Source organism: Rhinopithecus bieti, unplaced genomic scaffold, assembly GCF_001698545.2.
Source record: "Rhinopithecus bieti isolate Rb0 unplaced genomic scaffold, ASM169854v2 scaffold_8220, whole genome shotgun sequence".
Lineage (NCBI taxonomy): Eukaryota > Metazoa > Chordata > Mammalia > Primates > Cercopithecidae > Rhinopithecus > Rhinopithecus bieti.
In genome coordinates, this window is record NW_016806392.1 from 3,946,665 (window position 1) to 3,968,197 (window position 21,533).

Consider the following 21,533-nt stretch of genomic DNA (forward strand, 5'->3'; position numbering starts at 1 on the left):
TTCTGGCCCCCACATCACTTCCAATAATGACAAACTCGGGGTTTATCAGTGCATCGTTAACAGGTTAAAGGCCTTCAGATGATTCTTTTAAAGTAAATCAGGCAAATTGTCTCCTTCTTTCCCTCACAAGTGCCACTTTGGAATTGGCATATAAATACTGATGGGACTCACAGCCTGAGGGCAAGTCCTCTGGCCCTAAAAGCTGGCAGGAAATGGCAGGAGTTTGCAGGGTGGACTGGTGACTCATGATGCGCTGTGGCATATCCTTGAGGAGAGCCAAGAAAGAGCCATTTATTCTTTGGGGCGTGAAGTAATTCAGCCCGGTGGGGCCCACGTGACTCACATAGCCTCAAAATGGCGTCTTTACACCCTCCAGCGTCTTTCGCCTCTCCTCTTTCTAAAGGTTTGTGACCGGCGATTGACCCCCCAGGACACGTAAGCTGCTTTCTCACTTTTCTGCTCCCATTTGTGCTCCCCCTTCTCATTCCTGTTCCTGTTCTGAGACTGTCCACACCCTTTCTCATACTCTTCCTCACTGAAGCAATAATGGCCAGTCCAAGTTCTTCTCTGACTTGGAGCTGCAGTGACAGACTGTTCATTTGCTTATGTGGGTCTGTCCGTGAAGAATAGTTCGGGAACTTTCTGTGGAGTCTCAACCGTACTTGAAGCTGGATTATGTGCTATATTGCAGACAGCCGTAATTCCACCCGACTTTGTGTTGGGTCACAGATGTTTGCTATCTGGACTTTGAAGTGTTTACAGAAGAGTTTATCTGTGATTTTTAACCCCGAGTGTTGCTGTGGTGCTAGGACTTAAAATTCTGCTCTGTCAGGATTCAGGTGCTGTAACAGATTTGTCTAGAGTGGTGGTTCTCCAAGTTTCCTGTGTGTAGGACGGAGATGGGGATGTTTTAAAGCGCCGGTTCTGAATCAGTAGGCCTGACACCGAGCCCGAGAACCTGCATCTCTAACGAGCTCCCGTGTGAGGCTCATGCTCACACTTTGAGTAGCAAGAACTAAAGTGAGGTGACTTGGGGAATCTCAGAAATATCCCATATTTTTCTTCTGGAGATGTGTGAAAATTGACACTGGTTGATAATGAAACATGTGACTCCTTTTTTTCACCTAGTATTTTCCTAGAACTTATCTCTTCAACCAAAACGCTAAATACTTTGCCACATAGCCAATGAAAAATGATGTGTATAGGGACTTTACATGTTTTTTTTTTGGTTATGATTGCTTTAAAAATAGTGTTAGCACAGCATTCTTGTGTCCATGTGTAAATTCGTAGATTTACAAAACCAACAAAATCAAACAACCGTACCTAACAAGATGTAAAGATAAGTTAGTTTCCTATATCACTTCTACACAACTGGAGGGATTCTTCCTTGGATCAGGGAGGGGATTTGTGGATGATTCATATTGGGAGGAGGGTGGTGTGTGTAAAACAAAAAGTGGGAGCTGTGTTTACTAAAATTTTAATCTATCATTGAACGAAAGTTTCTTTACCCCATTTCATATGTTTTCATTTTCATGCTGATAAAGGAGGAAAAAGTTTAAGATTTCCTCCCTCCTGTTAGACACACTTTAAATGAGTCCTTCTATCTTTAAATCTTTGCCTTGGGCAATAATCACCATAAAAAGGAACAGCTCTGGGGTGCTGAGATAATTCACCCAATTTAGGCTACCACTCTACTAAAACACCTGTAAGACACAGCTAGCTGGTATTTTAAACAATATTTTTCAATTTGGCTTTAGTTTCTTGGACAATTTCCTGGAGTGTATTTTCTTTTTCCACCAGAAGTGTTTAGAATTGGATAATACAGTAATTTAGAAAAGAAAACAATAGAGATTCTAACATAAAACTGAGCATTGGGATTCAAATCCGTACATGTAAAGGCACGTGTGTGTGTATGTGTGTGTGTGTGTGTGTTACTGTTTCTGTTGTTGTTATTTGGGGGTGTAGATGGTGGTGGAAGGCTATGGGAGAATTGGAAAAGCACTGGATATGTCTACTGTTTTAGTTCCCAAATCATGGAAGTCCTCTGAGGCATAGTTTTCTCACCCTTAAGTTGGGAATGGTAAGTGGTACAGTATAGTTGCCTACTTCATAATGTTTTGAAAATCAAATGAGATAATGATTGTTTTGAAAATCATGAAATGATGCACAGAAATGAAATGAGTGACCTATGGTCAAAACCTGAATTTCATCAAGGTAGGACTCAAAATACAGGTATACAGACATTCCCCAAATATTTCAGCCTTGTGCCCTTATACCCTGTGTGTTCTTTAATAGTTAAATAAATTGGTTCAAGTCCTCATTCCACATTCACATATGGTGAAAGACAGTGAACTCAACTCGCCTCACAAGCTTTAGGCCAACATCTATGGAGAGTCTCAAGGGACTTATGTTTCTGGTGGTCACCTCCTTCTTCAGTTACTTTTACCTATTGAATTTCTGATTTCCTTCACATCTTGACTTCTTTGGTTGGTCCTTTAACTCTGTCCCACACTATCCCTTGTGCTTGGGTTTTTTTAAGGCAACTACTTACACCAACTGGTTGTATGTTCTCTGTCATTTTGCTGGTGATAAAAAGGCTTCCTTGCAGCAGTCCTAGCAAAGCAGATGCACCAAGTGCTGAAATAGTTCACCCATTTGAGTGATAAGGACATCTCAATTTGGGCCAGTCACATTTCAAGTGCTCCATAGCCATATGTTGCTAGTGGCTACCATCTTGGATAGCATAGCTTTGGCACCACAAAGCACTGCCCTAAATTTTGAAATTACCACTCCTTCTTTAATGTGGGACATCTGGAATCTCAGGTAGAAGTGGAAAGATGGCCAGGCATGGTTGCTCATGCCTATAATCCCAGCACTTTAGGAGGCTGAGGTGGGCGGATCACCTGAGGTCAGGAGTTCGAGACCAGCCTGGCCAACACGGTGAAACCCCATCTGTACTAAATATACAAAATTAACTGGGTGTGGTGATGCATGCCTGTAATCCCAGCTACTTGGGAGGCTGAGGCAGGAGAATCACTTAAACCGGGGAGGTGGAGTTTGCAGTGAGCCAAGATCATGCTATTGCACTCCAGCCTCGGTGACAGAGCAAGACTCTGTCTTAAAAAAAAAAAAAGTAGAAAGAAATAGTATAAAACTTGTGAGTTACATCAACTTTCCCTCCAAAAATATATGTCTAAGAGGCCAGAGACAGTGCTTTAAAACACTTATTTCTTCCCATCACAAATACATTATAATTAGGGACATATACACACCAGTTTCTAATACTAGTCATTCTTTTCAACCCTAATCCAAACTTTCCTAGTCGGGTTTGGGAACCATTACCCTTTTCCACTAGCTAACCACACAGCTGTTTTGGTGATCTTCCCCTCTGATCCTTTCATCATTCAAGGCTCATTTCATGGTCCCATTTCTAAGAAGCATCTGACCGCTCCTGCCTCCATCTACTCCAGACCTCTCTAACATGTGGAGTCCACGCCATATTCCCTAGCTTTTAAGTATGTTGCATTTTGTATCACTTGTTGTTGTTTCACATGCATATATAGCATATATACTTTTTTTCACAACTAGATTATATGTCACATCATGGCTTAGAGGGAAGTGAACAGGTCTGGACTTCTGTCCTATCTCTACTGCTTGCAGGCTGTGTGCTCTTAGATGACAACTTAGCCTCCTTGTTCCTCCAGTATATAGAGCACATACTATGTACTTCACAGGATCTTCATGAATATTAAATGCAAGAATGTACTCCTAAAGCCTATCCCTTAGCTTCTCCATAAACAATTAATGATATGTCCCCTTAATTCTCCTGATTCATTGAGCATCTACTAAATGCCAGGCACAGCCCTCAGTCCTGGGGATACAGTTGTGAACAAGGCAGGCTTAGGATTCCCTTTTTGGGAATAGGGACCAGGCCTTATGTCTCTGTTTTATTTCATGTTGCAAAATAGATTGCAAAATGTGTTATAAGTATGTAACAAATGCTTGTTCAGGTAACATTATAGTCAAAATACAGAATAAAAATATGAGTCCACTGTGAGTTTGACGTGGGTTTGGTATCTACTGGCTAGGGTAAAATGGGTTTTCAATTTCTCTTTGGTTTCTTCCTCAGAAGGTATTCTTCAGAGGGTGTATAGTTTGACTGAGTGTCAATATGTTGTATTTTAAGTGATATTTTGACAGTTTGAGATCAAATTTACTTTCCTGTAAGTTTCACTTGAATATCATTCTAGGTTGTTTTAGTGTTTAGTCTGTATTGCCAATGGGCACTCAAAACATTGAAAATTACATGGAAGGGCTATGGAACACAGGAAATTTTAGAACAGGAAATCTCTGTAAGTCTAGCTGAGTCTACAGTTGTGACACCCCATAATTATTTTCCTTTGTAATGCTTATCTCCTTAAAATATATAGTATTTGTATAAATACACATGTATATATGAACACTACATATGTATTAGCCATCTGAACCTGCATAGTAGATTGCACTGTGCATTTACCTCTCTCTTTGTAGAGAAATCCCACTAAAACTTGTTTAATACCATGTTCTTTCTGGGTTTAAGTACATGCCCCTTTTTTCTGTTTTCTTTTTGGCGTTTAGCCTTTGCAAATCTTCCTTTATTCTGCTACCTTGGAATTGAGGATGTTCTTAGTGTATTCCCTTTACATTTTCTTTTTTTAATGGAGGAAAGTAGAGCAACTGTGTTTCCAACCTTTGTAAATAATTAAGGTCCTTGAGTCCCTGTATCTTTCTGGTTGCCCTCTGTTGTACCTTCTTGATTTCAATAATATTCTTTTCATATTAGTGCGATCTGTCTTGTAGGACTGCTCTTGCTGCATTCCAAATGGAGACTCTCAGCCCCTTCCATTATAATGCAATAATTATGGTTGATCTGTATTCTCTGGTTATGCACCCAGGATTCCATTTCTTATTCTTCAGCTGCTGGAATTTTTCCCTACTACTTTTTCTTTCTATGCTTGCTTTATTATCCAAATGACTCATTAAGCTGTAAACTTCAGGGCTATCTTCAGCTTCTTTCTGTCTGTCCTTGGTCAGAAATGGTCACCTGCGATAGGCAACTGCTTACACTAAGAAATTATGCCTGCTGAAGATATAAGCAGACTCAAGAAGTAGTTGGAGACATTTAGACATGAGCAAGCCCTAATGAACTCATGAGGGGACATCGGCGGTGAATTGCTAAAGTTTTCTAGGTTCAAGGAAGTAATAGCCATGCTCACTGAAGGCCATTGCCATGTTGATGCCTTTGGCAGAAATGACCTATCTTGTGGGCTGCCGTGATATTTCCTGCTCTTTTCTGATCCACCTTGAGTCTTCCAATTCTTCCCTATGTCTCTACTACACGCGGTTTCTGGTTTACTTCTTGGATTACCAGAACATTCTTCTTGCCTACTTCTAATACACTATCTCTTTCCACTTCAAATTATTCTGCACATGGCTGCCAAAATAATTTTTCATGCCTGGCACTGGGATCATGATACTCAGTGACTTAATCCTCCAGTGAGTCTTCATGGCTCTAATCAAATAAATCCTTCCACTGTTGCCTTTGAAGGCCTCCAGCAACTTGAACTGGACTTGCCTGTTTGAAGTAATCTTATGCCATTTCACTGCCTTCTTGTCACCTAGCTACTTCTGCTAGATTTGGCCCTTCTTCATGTTTGTTCCCTTCTCCCCTTCCCAGTTATCTCAAATGCTTGTTTTAACACCTTCCCAACATCTTTCAAATCTTCTTTCTCCATCTCTTTAAATTACTAATGTCCAACTTCTAAACATTTTGCTTAAATAACATCACCCAATCACAATCCCTTGTATCAATCCTCTGCTTCTCTCAAATATATTCATGCAATAATGATAAAATGCAAATATTTGTTTAAAACCATGCCTCCATGTCAGAAATCATCGTATTCATTAGATGTGCATATTCATTCCAGAAGTGCCAAAGTGATTGGAAATTTGGAGCAGTTTTATCAACTATTGTCAGCTAATGTGCCAATTGGTTTCAAAAATCAGACAAACTATAATGGCTTATAATAACTTGGTTAGTAAATTTTTTATTTTTGTAGCAAATTTGAAATGACTAGAAATATCTGGATCGGAACAACTTAACTTTTTATGCAATAACTCCTAAGGGATTGTGGTGTGTGTGTGTGTGTGTGTGTGCGCGTGCGCGCGCGCATGCTAGGAGAGGGGTAGGGGTATCAAAATGAGCTAGCCAAGATTTTTAAGAACATACATGTTTGAGACCCCCTGTATACCATTCAGTTTGCACTTTGATAAATCTTTTTGATTTTAATGATTTTCTTGTCTTATTGATGATGACCATTTTACGGAGTAGCTTTTATGGCAGCCCAGATGGAGCTACTCTTACAGCAATCTTCATAATAATGTGATCACACTCTTTGAACTGCATTTCATGACTGCCCAGTGATGATTCAAAGGGTGCAAAATAAGATGACATTTCAATGTTGTTTATATATTCCTCCCCTTCCCTCATACCCTACCATGGGGCAAAAATTTAAGGTAGAATATCCTCAACTTTGGTAATTTTGTGGTGAAAGAAGCTCTCATTTCTCACTGTTGAGAATGATAATGATTCCAAACTTTCCTAATGGCATTTTGCCAATGCATATCAACAGCCTGTATTTCCACTTCTAGAAGCCTATCATCAGGCAATCAGAAATATTATACAGGTTGAGCATTCCTTATCTGAAAATGCAAAATCCAAACTGCTCCAAGATTAAAAGCTTTTTGAATGTTGACATGCCAGTCAAAGGAAATGCTCATTGAAGTATTTCAGATTTCAGATTTTTGGATTTGGAATGCTGAGTGCATAATACATTGGTATAATGCAAATATTCCAAAATCTGAAAAATCCAAAATCTGAAATATTTCTGTGCCCAAGTTTTTTGGATAAGGGATACTCAACCTGTAAAAGATTTCTAGGCAATGGTGTTAGATTGTATATAAATGGTTGGATTATGGTTATAACTCTTATTGTATCATGGTATAATCCTTCTTTGTTAATCCAAGGCACCATGTTGAAGAGCTGTGTCTGGAAAGCAAATGTTCTTATAATGGCATGCCAGGCAAAAACCGAATCTTAGTGACTTCTTAGAAATTAGAAAAAATGCCCTCTAAAAAACCCAGTTTCTGCATTCAAAGATGAGAAAATTCAAGTTTTCTTTGGGAATTCTTCAGTTGTTGACTAAATTAGCCATATGTCGGTGGCCTCCATACCAACCCTGGACTGTACACCTCTGGATTTCATTTTCATGAGCATAATCTTCTCTCTTGTTGAAGCACTTGTTATATCCAGTTTCTGTTATTAGCAGCTAAAAATAATTTCTAACTGATGCAGGATATTTATATAATAGTTACAAGCTGGCAGAGTTAGGGACATCCAAGTTATAAATATTCTGAAATTATTTTTTATTTTACTGAAGACTGTGTTTTAAGTGTGTGCTGTTTTAGATAAGTAGTAACAATAGCAATATTAGTATAGAGATTTATAGTTGCAAAACATCCCTACAGTTCTGATTTTATTGTCTCATTACAACAAGTCTTAGCAAGGGTTTAATGGAAAGCAAATTAATAAGGTAACTTGGAGGGGAGTTCTAGCCTTGGAATTGGCACTAGCTAGTCCTGTGACCTCAGGTAAACGTGGGAAAGAGGCACATATTCCCATTACATAGAGGAGAAAACTGGAGCAAAATGAGGTTAAGAAGCTTTTCCAAGGCTCTTGGATTTCCAGAGCTCAAGAGTCTCTTCCAGTCTTGAAACTCTATCCCGCTACTGTATTTCTCACCTTGGCCAAATACTTACTTCTTCCATCTCAGGGTCCCTGACTATCTTCCAAGTTTTCTTTTTTGCATTTCCTATATGAGAGGCCAAGACTACATGATGAAATACTAGTCTAGAAAAACAGAAAAGGACAGATAAACAGACCCTATATTTCAAGAAAATTGGAAGAGAGCCTTTGTGGAAAGGAAGACTGTTTCTATGAGTTTAATATGCAAATGACATGCTTTACTCATTTATTTAACCTGCCTGGCTCCCTTAGGCACTTGGGTTTGCAGTCCTAGACTAGATGACCTTGAAGCTTCTGGGCAGCTCAACAACATGTGACTGTCAAGAGGGCAGGAATTGCTGGATAATACTAGGAACAGACCATCCAAAATACTTACATCTTGATTAGAAGATAGAAAATTGTATAGAAAAATGATGAATTCTATACGTAATATTTTTAAGCATTAGATACATGCATTTATAATATTTGTGACATGTAACTAAGACAACCATTTTAGCTTAAGGCTCTAGAGCTATGCTTTTTAATACACTAGCTGCTAGACACATTTGGCTATTTCCATTTAAACTGAAATTAATTAAAATGAAATAAAATTAAACAATTCATTTCCTCAGTCCCACTAGTCACATTTCAAGTGTTCCATTGACACGTGTCTGGTGGCTGCCATGTTGGACAGTGCAGATTACAGAACATTTCCATCATCACAGAAAGTTCTGTTTAACAGTGCCACTCCACATCAGTTGTTCTTGACTTTTCTATACCTCCAGCATATCTGAGGCATATAATACAATGCCATTAAAAACAGTACCTCCCACTATGCTTTAGAATCTGGGTGAAGGGTAGTCCCTAAAAGGCCCCAGTTTATTCTCATATGTGTTCTCCCATTTTCATGTCCCACTGACAATCTCTTTTCCTGAAAGCTTGGAGAGGTGTGGTTCTCAATCTATGATGCAAATTGTAATCACCTGGGAGTTTTAAAAATTCTTGGTGGCTAGCTAGGTACCACTCCAAGGAATTCTGCCTTAATTAGGCACTGGGATTTTGAAAGTCTTCACAGGGGATTCTAGTGGGCAACCAAGATGGAAAAATCCACTAACCTGAAAGGGATTAGTATCTGATAGTTAACAGATTAGCACTTGGTTGATCCTATTAGGAAATTATGAATAAGAACTTATATTTTACTTCCAGAAACATTTCATAATGACTTCCCTCTAATCTGCTTTTAAAACAACAAACAACAACAATATGATATAGTATATATATATATTAAATATATATTATAGTAATAATAAAATTTATAGTTACTTTTAATGAAGAGGTCATCAGAAAATAAAAGTTGTAACTTGATTAGTCAAAATCATTATTTAAACAAGTAAATTTTGAATTTAAACCCTTCCAATGACTTCCTGTCTCCCTTAGGATAAAGCAACAAATTACAAACTCTCCTTAGCCTTTGCTTTAATCTCTGCCTTCTAACTGTATTACATGCTTTTAATTCCTTAAATGTGCCATGCTGTCTCTTGCTTCTGGGACTTCACATGTATAATTCCCTCTGCCTGGAGCCCTTCCTTCCTTCCTTCTTCCACTGCTGCCATTATCCTTCCCTGTCACCTGACCTTTAAATCTTAGTTTCAACTTCACTTCTTCAGTGGGGACTTCTCTGATGGAGACTAGATTATTGTAGCACAGGCTCACAATAATGTTTGACAACCTTTCTAAGTGCTCTCCTTTATTTTCTAGTCCCCTTGCAGTAAGGCAGAGTTATGTGAGTTTTTCTGGCCAAAAAACGGTCAGAATGGAGAGGAGAAATGGCATGAGGCAATCTCATAAGCAGTGAAAACTCCTGTTTGATTTTTTTCTATCGCCTTTCTGCTTTGTGGTGATAAGTAGCATTCCAGATAGTAGAATCTCCTTCAGCCGGAGCTGCTGTCTGACCATGTGGAGTACAGAGCACCAGTTGAATATGGAGCAAAGATGAGAAAGAAATCTTTGTTGTGTTGAGTTTTGGTGGTTACTTTATTATTACAGCATATCCTAACTTAACCTGACTAACAGATATATTTAATCTTAGGTGCTCTCATTGCAACAGTGGTCCTCATTGTCACTGGTTCATAGTGTGATGAGAAAAATAAGGATAATGTAATGAGGTTTCCCTAAAACTAAATTTCTTCACATTGAAGAACAGTCATTTATTCTAATATTATGTCTTCTCATTTTAGGGGTTAAAATTTACTGTTGTTTTTTAAATATTGGTGGGTAACACAAGTCTATAAATATGACTATCCTTTGATGTCTTGACTTGATAAAATAAAGCATTGGCAGTCGTATATTGTACCCTATGTTAATTTTTTACATTTTATTTTAAAAGTGTGCAATTTGTTGCTTTATCCTAAGGAAGATAGGAAGTCATTGGAAGGGTTTTTAATCAATCCTAATTTTAAGAGACCTCCAGGATCAGAGAAAAGAAGTAACCTGTACAAAAATACATAACTAGTATCTAAGCTGGGTTTGAACCCTGTTTTCCAGAAGCTTTCTGCTACTTGAGATACTTTCTTCTTACCGTGCCTTTTATTGTTCCATCCTCAGCATGTATTTTCTTAGCCTGATAAAATTTGTATTTATGTCCTCTTCCTAGAGATTTGCTCCCAGTGTGTAATAGCATTTCCTTTTACATGATGTTACCTTTTTTGTTCCTTTTATAAACACAAACTTGTTTATTTAGTACTTAATTGAGTTGTTAGGACTAAGTGGTTATTTAATTATTTATTATAATAAAAAGATCCATTAAAACTTGTTTCTTCTTGTGATTAATGTGGGGTTTGGCCTTTTATTTTTCCCCTAAAATAATGCTTCAACCTGAGAACCTATGGAGAGAGCTGAGGGTAAAATTTCAGCCCAAGGGACATTATAAATTATTAAATGAGATGCTGAGGAATGTATGAGGAGGTTTGAAAAAGACTCCTTTGTTTGTTTTTTAAAATGTAGCCCATCCTTATTTTTTTGAAAAGTAGACAACTGGGTAGACTAAAAATGAAAGCAAAACTGTTTGTTGCATCTGCACGGGGCATAGAATTTCAGCATCTGAACACTGTGGGTGATTTCTAGGAGAGCACACCAGCTAACAGCCACGCTCTTGTATATGCTGCTATTTCTTTTATGTTTTTAACAGAAACAAAATTGGAAACATCTGAGAGTGAATCTTTGTACAAAGAAATTATAGGGGAAAAGTATCCCTGTGCTCATGTTGGAGAGAAAAACCCACCATCACCCTGGTCATGATCAGGAAAAGGAGGATAGTCGCAAAGCCCTCTTTGTGTGAGAAGCTCAAGTTAGATTACCCTACCCAGTGGGCAGAGTGGACACGCTCTCTGCTCTACCTTCCTGAGCCCTGAAGCCAGATGGAGGTCAGCAGTCCAGCTCAAGTTTCATAAAAGGGCTCATGGTCCTTCCATGGTGCTGCTCTTTTTATTTAGTTTTTTTTTTTTTTTTAATTCATATTCTCTGGTTTTGATTTTCTTTTTTTCTTTTCAGATTGAAAAAAGTTCTTTTCAAAGGGCTCCCCACAATTCCTGGTAGTCATTTGTGCAGTTGTAAAGATTTTTGACTATAAATGTTTGTTGCTTTTGAATTCACATGCTCCTGCTCATTTTATTACTATGGTATATGTGAGAAAATGTATATTCACATAAATGGTCAATTTGTGTATGCATTTGTGTATATACATATGTATTCCTATGCTTTATGTATGTATTTCTATGGTTTGTGTGTATATATGTGTATATATACACATACATACACAGAAGCATAGAAATAAAATACAGAAATAATATTAAAATATGTATTTATATATTTGAACTTCCATATCTTACTTATAATAAAAACCTGAGTAAACATTCTCAAAAGTATATTTATAGGTAGATAAATAAAATATAGGTTTAATTAATAAGCAACAAGGAGGGAAAATATCTTCTCCAGATAATATATAATAAACCAGGGAAGCAGAACAGCATCGTGTACACTGCCTGCTATTACCATCATGCTTTCCTAGCCAACAGAGCTAAGCTCATGGGCTGAATGCAATTAGCATCTTTTCTGGATGTAAGGAATGGTCCTGTTCTACTGTGGCTAATGAATGATGGGGAGGTGTGCCCGATATACACTGTAAACTTAGAAAATATAGATCCCTGTTCTAGGCAGCACTCTTGGAGCATAATTTCTTCTTCCCCACCCCTGCCTATTTTTTTTAAATGTGAAAAATGTCTTTATTATTACCTGCGGTAGGCTCTGAGCATTCACACACTATTTTGTTGATTGCCCTGCCCTCAGAGACTGCACATTTAAATCCCATTTGCTGCCTGCAGCAGCGTCAGGACTGCTTGGAGGTGACAGCCCCCTCTGAAGAGAACTCCCTGGGTCAGCTCCCTTGGGAGTGTTCTGGATAAAGCCACAGGACAACTGAAGTGGTATAAACACAGGAAAGCCAAAAACAAACAAACAACAACAGCAACAACAACAACAAAGAACAAGATTCTTTCCTCCTCTTTTTTTTTTTTTTTAACAAGACAGATAAAGGAGATGAGAATATGTTGATATTTGATGAATTGGTTCCATTCAGAGTGCTATCATTTTAATGTCTCCCCCGCTTTTTTTTGAAAACGTACCCACAGTCTCTGAATTCCCATTAATGCAAAGTTCAGATAAAGCTGATGAAAAGCATCTGCCATCTTGATAGTTGCCATGGCAGATGGCGCCAGCCTTTATGCTTTTATCAGTATTAGTATCAGAACACACTTTGTGTTCCAAGCTGAGATAAAAATCATTGAAGCTGTACCTGGAAGAGGCAGTGCCACACTGCAGGTCCCACAATTCTGTATCTTGACAGAACTGCCTGCGTGAAAGCCATGCACAACATTTTCTTGTGGTTCGTGAGTTCAGCAGTGCTGATGGTATTTTGCAAACTTTGAGGATGAGGGGGCTTCTCTGAAAAGCTGCTTTACTCTTTGCCACTTTTCCTTGCCACTTGTTACCTCAGAAGGTGTGGAGAAACACCCCATCAGTAACAATTTATGCTAACCCTGCTACCCCTCTGGAAGATCCGTGAGGGGTGTCCATGGTCTAGGTTGGGGACCTGAGAGCAACGTGAAAAAGAGAGAGTCTGATTACTTGCAGCTGAGGTTGGCCTGAGTTCCAGAAGGATGCCTGCAGCTCCCTTTCAGCATGTGTATTACAGTATCGTGACAGCCACCTCTCCTTCTATTTCTTCAAGTCATAGCTGCTGCTGCAAAGTGCCACATGTTGGTGACACAGAACCAAAACCCTGTCCCATCTCACTACCCTTGGCATCAATCCAAGTTCTGCAGCCTTCTGCGTGATGGCCCACTGGTCCTTTCTTTATTCCACATGCTCTAAAGCTATGACTTCAGAAAGTTAAAGCCCTTCCACCGGCTTTTTATTGTACATTTCCAAATATATTACATTCTCCCCCACTCTTGTTTCTCCCTCTCTGGTTATGAGTGCAGTTATTTTTAGTAACATTGTTGCTTGATAAATAAAGGGGTTGTGAGATCTTAAGTTATTATGCAAGTGTTAGCAACACAGCCTGGCACACCATTTGGCTGGTGCATGGGGAGAGATGAACAGTTACAAAGAGGAGGAGGGTAAGGGAGTTATTTTAGATTAAAGTATACATAAACATCTATATGACATTAATAATAAGGGTTGGGAGCCATTAGAGTTGGCTCTACTGGCTTTTCAGTCACCTCCAAAAACACTTTAAAAGAATAATAATAACAAAAAAACCCAAAGTGACTTTTTAATTTTTTCTGCCTTAGTTAAGAGAACTGAATTTAGAGCCAAAACTCAAATACTAGTTCCCCATATTCTAACTGTGATTTTGAGAAATCAACTTCTCTATGGTTTTCTTATCTATGAGAAGTAGATTGTAATCACATATACCTCAAAAGTCACTATGAGGATTAAATAAAATAATAGTGTAAACAAGAAGGATATAAATGCTCAATAAATGTCAGACATTATTATTTCCATCAGTTCTCTATTTCTTAGCACTGAAATCACTTTAAAAGGGATATGTGTCATTAAAACCGACCTCACCAGTAGCATCTTCCTTGGCGGCACCTGACTCCTAGGCGTATTTGCCTCACTGTCAAATTCGGCCAGAATGAGATCAATTTGTGGGGAGTGCTGGCACTGGTTATTAGCTGCCCTTTGATGTCCAGACTCCAATGTGTTAAACTTGAATCCAGTGCTTCCAATCCAGTTGGGTTAGGAAACAGATACGGCTGCACTATTTTTAAAGGGTGGGAACTCCAGGAAATATGTGCTGTTACCCCTAAAATTCCTTCTTCATTGGGCTGGGTAAAGATATTACTGATGGAATTTGTTGTTGTTGTTTTAGTGGTTAGAGGCCATCAACCACCCTGAGTGAAAACTATGAGTTCAATATTTGTCAAAGTTTGGCACCAAAGTTGGGCATCAAAAATAGGGTCGAACTCTGGAATCAGTTTCTGCATTTTCTAGCTACAGGACAATTTTGATACTTGCTCAGCCTATAAATTACTTAGAAGAAAGTTTGCCTGAACTTGTGGTTCTCAAACTGAGGGCAAGGGACCACCGTCAGCAGCATTACCGTCACCTGAGAATCATTAGAAAGGCACATATTTAGCCCTTCCCCTCAACTGATTTCCCCTCAACTGATTTCATGCCTTATTTTTCCCCTAAGCAAGTAAACAAAATCTCCAGAGAAGGACAGCCTGAGAAGGGTGTATATGTTTGAGCATCACGGAACTCATGTGTAGGTATTTGGTGCCGTAAATAGACTCATACTAAGAAAACACTGACATTATCTATTGTGGTTCAGGAAGAGCAGGGGAGTGCTTCTAAGATCAATTTGCATAATTAAGCCACAGAATTCTGTTCAGGATGGACTTAGATTCCAGGTTAATGTATGCTGCTTGTATCTGTGGAGTGAATACGGTGCCTCTTTTGGTATAGAATGCTCTCTCTCTCAGGGTTGTAAGAAACTCTTACTTTACTTTATTGGGGAAAAAATCCAGACACCTTTCTGACGGGAATCTGTTCTTGGAATGAGACAATGTGTCTTTGGCTTGCGTTTTCATTTTCACAAGGCTCTAGGTTTATATTTTCAGTTAAAAGATCCAAGAGAAATGAAGAAATATCAGGGATCCTCTTCCCTAGACATGTCCTCTGCGATAGCAAGCACCTACTTGTTTTCTCTCAAGAAGAGATAGAAGCCAATTCGTCCAAATTTATATCATGTTAGAGCTGGAAAGAGCTTTGGAAAACATCTGGGGTTTTCAAAGGGAGTTTCACTTGCATTTTTGGATTTTCAGGTAGAACTAGACTTTCTGGGGAGAGTCTGTCCTGCCTTAAAGATGTTTAACATTCCTGGCCTCTGACATGAAATACCAATAGCATCCTTCAGTTATTATTATAACAGAAACCTTCTAATGTATTTCGAAACCCCTCTAAGGTGGTGCCTTAGGTTGAGAACTTCCTCCAGCCCCATGGTTTTACCAGTGAGGACACGGAGGTTCTGAGGATTAGCAGAGCCAAACTTTGACCCTGACTTTCTGACCCTATGCCCCACTATAGCATAAGTGCCATGAGAGCAAACATTTTTTGTTTGTTTTGTTCACTGCTGTGCTTGGTATAGTTTTTGTCACATGGGAAACAATGAATATATGTTTGGTGAATTAATGAAGAATGAGCAAATGGGTCACTATACACTCTAGGATAACACATCTAAGATCCAACAAAGGCAAAATGATTGACTACTGATTTCCAAGGCCCTAAAAGTAATTAGCTTTCAGATAATCAAAAAACTAAGGTCCATTATCAGAGATGAAGAGTAAATGGGATTCTTCAAGGCAGTCCGACATTGTCACAGAAACTTGAATTCCAAATTAAATGCAGCACCTCTATTGATTTAAGATGTACAATATTTCCATTAGAATAATAATACCACCACTAAGATTTTGAATTTATGTACATATTTATGGAGTGAGCTGTCTATTAATGGATTATAATGATGATGTCTCCGCTACAAAAAAGTCCAAGCCTGGCGCCACAAAATATCCCACTGTATTGGAACTTTGCCACAGGTACAGCACCCAACATACTATTATGTCTTGGGAATTGCTAATTCTATGAATTGTGCTCGTTAAAGGGTGTTTTATTTATTCATTTCCCCAATCAAAAGCATATATAAAGATTGTTCCATGCTTTTAAGTTCACTTAAGATCATTTTTGTGTTTCCTGAGAGAGTATGCAATAGTTTTACACAGAGCTAGCTAAAGAAAATAACTCAAGAAAAGTGTTTCGGAACATGTTGGACTATCATAGCATCCTTTGTTCTACTAGCATCACATTTTAGTAACACAATGGTGTTTGGAATCTCGCTGTTTTGCTGTTTTGAAGTTAGGTGTACTGTTTTAATATGATGATGCTTCCTATCATCATATTCACACTTGCCATCTGGATGAGGCTGGTGAAGCTTACAGAAGCAAAGAGCCGTTGATGGTCTAGGAACCTATGGTTTAGTGGTAAATATCTGAGCTTCAGTGACCAAGACATAGAAGATACTGGGTTACCCATTCTTTATTGTGATATTTGGGAGCAGATTTTATTTGTATTGTTCTTTTAAATGGCCTAAAATATCTTTTTGTTCTCATATTCATACCATTTTGTTGATAAAACCCCAATTCATATCTTTATTTTTCAGTCTGAGAAACTGAAATATAGTATATTAGTCAGGATAGTGTAGATTTTGTTGTGGTAACAAATACCTCCAAAATCTCCCTTAATTAACATACCAAAGGCTTATTTCTCACTTATGTTACATGTACCCTATGAGAGAGCTGGGGCCTCTCCTTCACACAGAACTGGATACCTGGACTACCAGTATACCACCTGAAATATATGACCTTCTCAGTGATGGGGGCAGAGGAAGAGACATTTGGAGGGTCATGCTCATCTCTTTTGCTAGAAGTGACCATGCCACACTTTCCACAACATACTGGTCAAAAACAGTCGTATAGGACCTTCAGCATGACAAAGACGTGGTGGAATGCCTATCCTCCTGTGTGCCTGGAAGAGGAGAACCAGACTTGGGAAAGTACCAGACATCTCTAGCACAGGCATTAAAAATGAAAGCTGTGACCGTCTGGAAGGACAATTCTAGAAGACTCTGGGATGAATTTTACAACCAATAAGTCCAGATTCTAGTATTGTGTAGACTGCAAAGGATAAAATATATGTGATTGAAACATTTGAAATATGTTTTCCTCCTGTAAGACATGTAAGTCCAAATTGGATATTAAGGAAAGATATTACCAAATTCTTTCAGGACTAAAGTAGAATAAATGTACATGTATAAATACACATATACTTATGCAGTGGGTTTGCAAATTTAACTGGATGTACAGCAGATAAAAATTTCTTTTTTGTAATAATTTAGTCTTTTACATCCCCTGCCCATTGGAAGGCAGGAAAAATATTAACTAAATGTCTAGGAACCTGTGGTTTAGTGGCAAATATCTGAGCTTCAGTGACCAAGACATAGAAGATACTGGGTTACCCATTCTTTCTTGTAATTTGCCTTAAACTTTCACTACTGCAATAATTTTGTCAGTTTCTTTAAAATTTATTTTTTTTCCCAAATATCCTCTCTATCTGATAGCATTCAACTGAACGGGGGGAGGGATGTGAGACTTACACACCCTCCTAATACTGAGAGGAAGAAGCTTTGTGCTTCAGGCTGCTCCTGGGTGTATTGAGGCTGTAGTTTATTGATGTCTGAGGTCATGACTCTTGTTCACAGACCACTGTATGTCCCGTTGGCCTCTGATATTGGAATCTGCTGCACCATGGTCCTCTCTTTGACTTCTACAGTACTCATGATGGTGAGCCATACCTGACTTGATCTCACCTGGGATCACCTTTAACCCCTCTGATCTCTGACTCAGAGCTGCACTTGGTAGTTGTAGTTTGAACATTTGTCTCCTCAAACCTCCTGTTGAAATTTGATCCAAATGTTTGAGGTGGGAGTATAATGGGAGGTGTTTGTGTCATGGAGGTGGACCCTTAATGAATATATTAATCTGCCCCTTGGCTGTGGGGGTGAGTGAGTTCTTGCGCTATTAGTTTCCCAGGAGAACTGATTGTTAAAAAGAGCCTGGCACCTCCACCTCTCTCCCTTCCTCTTGCTTCCTCTCCCCGCATGTAGTCTCTGCACAGGCCAGCGTCCCTTCACCTTCTGCCATGAGTGGAAGCGGCTTGAGCCCTCACCAGAAGCAGAGACTGGCACCATGCTTCTTACGCAGCCTACAGAACTGTGAGCCAAATAAACCTATTTTATTTAAAAATTACCCAGACTCAGGTTTTCCTTTATAGCAACACAAAATGTACTGAGACAGTGGTCCGCTCCACAGCTCATACTACAGCCACTTCACCTAGTTATGAAGATTTCCTTGGGAAAACACTGTAGCTACTTGTGGGTCTCATGTATACAGCACAGGTTTGGGAAGGATAAATTTCAGATCTTCCTTCTTCACGTGGGTTGTTGCCTCTTTTACTTGGATGTGGTTGTATTCCACATTAGTGAAAATAATCTGCAAAGTGGGCTACTCTTTGAACACTAATTAGAGAATTTGTTAGAGGTGAGGGACATAAGGAGAAGAGCCTCTTTTCACCTTCAGTACTATTCCCAATTGTCTAACAGTCCACTCCCTTTCCAGGTAAAGTCTGTAGAGACTAAATCAGGGAGTATTCTCATCTGACTCTTGAGGACAAAGGTTTTCTCTTCTCGTTTGAACTTCCCTCCAGCCTACCAAGTCTGACTTTCAGTATGCTAAATTTAGACAATTTTTCTTAATATAAGAGCCTAGCTTGCAAGATTATTGTCTTGCCACAAAATCTTATACAGTGTATTTGAATGTCAGAAACTGAAAATTACCTTATTTCATTTTCATATTCCATGTTCAGACTTTCTAATCTTCTCCCTAGGAAGATAGATGTCCCAAGTCAATAGGAATGAAGAACCCGTACTTAAAAAGACAAAAGAGAAAGTGCATTAATTATTCTCAATGATTCAGCATTGTAACACATATGTGCAAATAAGAGAAAATGAATATACTTTTGGATGGAGACTAGTGTTTCATTTACTCAGTATTCCCATAGACTTTAGAATATGTACTGGAACTTAGAACTTGACTGTGTATGTGTGTTTTACTTTACTTACCCAATAAACATTTTCAAATAACCAATTATAAGCCAGGCCCTTGCCATAAAAAGAGTTCATTTCCTTTTGGGGGGCTCAAAATCTATCGGTAGAGAAACTGAATAGATAAGTAGTAACTCTCACACAAAAGAAGCATGAAAAGAGGTATGTAGGTGGCACCATATGAGCAGAGAAAAAAATTTAATTCAATCTTTGATGTCAGGGAAGTAGTCCAGAGAATATGACATTTTAGATGAGTCTTAGTGGATGTCTTCTTTTAAGAGGAAAGGGATGGGCTAGGTTGGGAGTCCTTCTAGGCTTAGGGAGAGCGTGTGCAAAGGTAACAAAGATACGTCACTTTTGTACTTCTATATGGCTGGAGTACATGGTTCACTGGGTTCACACTGGGATGCTTTCCATAGTGGTGGTGGGTGAAGAAGAAACTGTAAGTGAGCCGAAGGCCAGATCTAAACTGGCTTGCTCAACATGGCAAACAACTTTAGCTTCATCTCAAGTGATATATGTGGCTGTAAACATTTTTAATCAGGGTGACAATATGCTTAGATAATCGTATTTGAATTTAAGAAAGGTCAGTGTGGAGGATACATTGGAGGAGGTGGGGCCGGAAGCTGGAAGATTCAGTTAAAGCAGATGTGGTAGTTATTCGTGCTGTGCAACCACAAATATTTCTAGCTTTCTTTCTTTTGGGCACATGGCATGATTGCTCTGCTCCCTGTGAGGCTGGGTGTAGCTGTGTGATTTGCTTTAGCTAATGAAATGTTAGCTGAGGTGTCACGCGTCATTTCTGGGTGGAAATTTTAAGAGCCAGTGCATGATTCATCTTGTTCTTTTGCTTCTAACTTGGTGATAATGGAGCTTCCATTAGGAACTTAGCTGGGGTCCCTGAGTGGTTATGATAAACAGAGCTCCAGGTGATGCATGCTGGATATGTCACATGCATAAGAAATTTGCGTTAAGCCATGGAGATTTTCTGGTTATTTGTTATCAGTGCATGACTTAGACTATTCTGACCACCAGGTCAAGGAAAACAGGGGCCTGAAATAATAGCATGGCAGCAAAAAGGGAGAGGAGTGACAAGTTCAAGAGATGTTAAGGTGGTAGAAATGACAGAGTTTAGTAAGAGAATAAATATGGGGGAGAGAGAGGAGAGAGTCTAAGATGACCATATTTCTGATTAGTAGGACCATGCCTACCTGTTCATGCACATTATTTTTTTCTTCCTCATTGAATCTAAGCTTTTTGAGAAAACCTTTTATAACTCTTGTGTACTATTTTGTATACTCATTCTTCACTCTTCATCTCCGCCTCCAACTCTTAGACAGAATTAATTACACTCTTATCTGTTTCAATTGCTTTTGATGCACAACTTGACTATAGTGCATCTTACAAGTCAAAGATACTGACAGTATTTCTGTTGATGGTGACCATTTCTCCAGGATTTCTAAAAGTAGTGACCCTCTACGAACATTGATTAACAATTTTAAATTGTCTTTTCACATTTCACTCCTCATGATTATTTCTGTTAGCCCTGCAGAAAAAAATAAGTGGAACTACAAATAGAACTATTATCTTCCCTTTTAAAACATTTTAAAACAGTTTTGGTCATAATTTTGCTCAAACCATTGCATAGAAGGGGAATTTAGGATTATTTATAAACTTAACTTGCCCATGTTGTCCCTCTCTCATTATCATGTGTAATGAAAAGTTGGCAGGATTTACTTTCTTTCTTAGAAAAATGAGCATCCAAAGGAAGAATACAATTCTGCAAGAGGAATTCATTTGAAAGCACTTTTAAGTGAAAAAATGCTAACAAAGAAATAGTGTAGAATCCAATTCACTATTTTAAAAAGCACATGGCTCTTTCAGGCAATGTCAAAGCTCTTTCTGTAGCAGAATTTTAAGAATCACTGAGGAAAAAATCGTGATTCTCAAATATGGGTTTTGATGTCTCCTTTCCATTCAACCCTTGAACTATTATTAAGAGTGTTTCCCAGAGGACCACTGAGGAGGTGGGTCAGTGGAAACCAACACCCCAGCTCCACCTTTGCCTCACTGGAGCTATCGGGGCTGTTCTAATTTAGGATTGGAGCTGAGGAAAAGTGGAAATTATTTCTTACATTTAAGGGCTCAGTTTACCACTGAAATTGCTTTTCATTTAATTCAAGCAGCAACTGATAGCACAGAACACTTAAACAAAATTAAACAGAAATCTTTCACGTTTTGAGAGGCATTTATGTGTGCTTGTGTGTGTTTCTTTCGCTCCCCTCTTCTCCCCCTCCCTCTCTCACCTCGGCCGTCCGCCTCCCTCGCCTCCCTCTCCGTTCCTCCCTCCCTCCCTCCTCCGTTGTCCTCCCTGTCCTCCCTTCCTCCCTTCCTTGTTTCCTTTTTCCCTTCTTGACCTCATTAAATAGAAAT

The 21,533-nt window shown here is 38.8% G+C and overlaps 1 long non-coding RNA gene across 2 annotated transcripts in view; it reads left to right on the plus strand.

The window, feature by feature from the left end:
• The first annotated feature begins 351 nt into the window (after window positions 1-351).
• The window catches only part of LOC108532117 (uncharacterized), a 245,304-nt gene continuing 224,122 nt past the window's right edge, over window positions 352-21,533 (plus strand). For both annotated transcript variants that reach the window (XR_001886360.1, XR_001886361.1), the window contains exon 1: window positions 352-435. This is a non-coding gene — a long non-coding RNA (uncharacterized LOC108532117). The remainder of the gene's footprint in view (window positions 436-21,533) is intronic.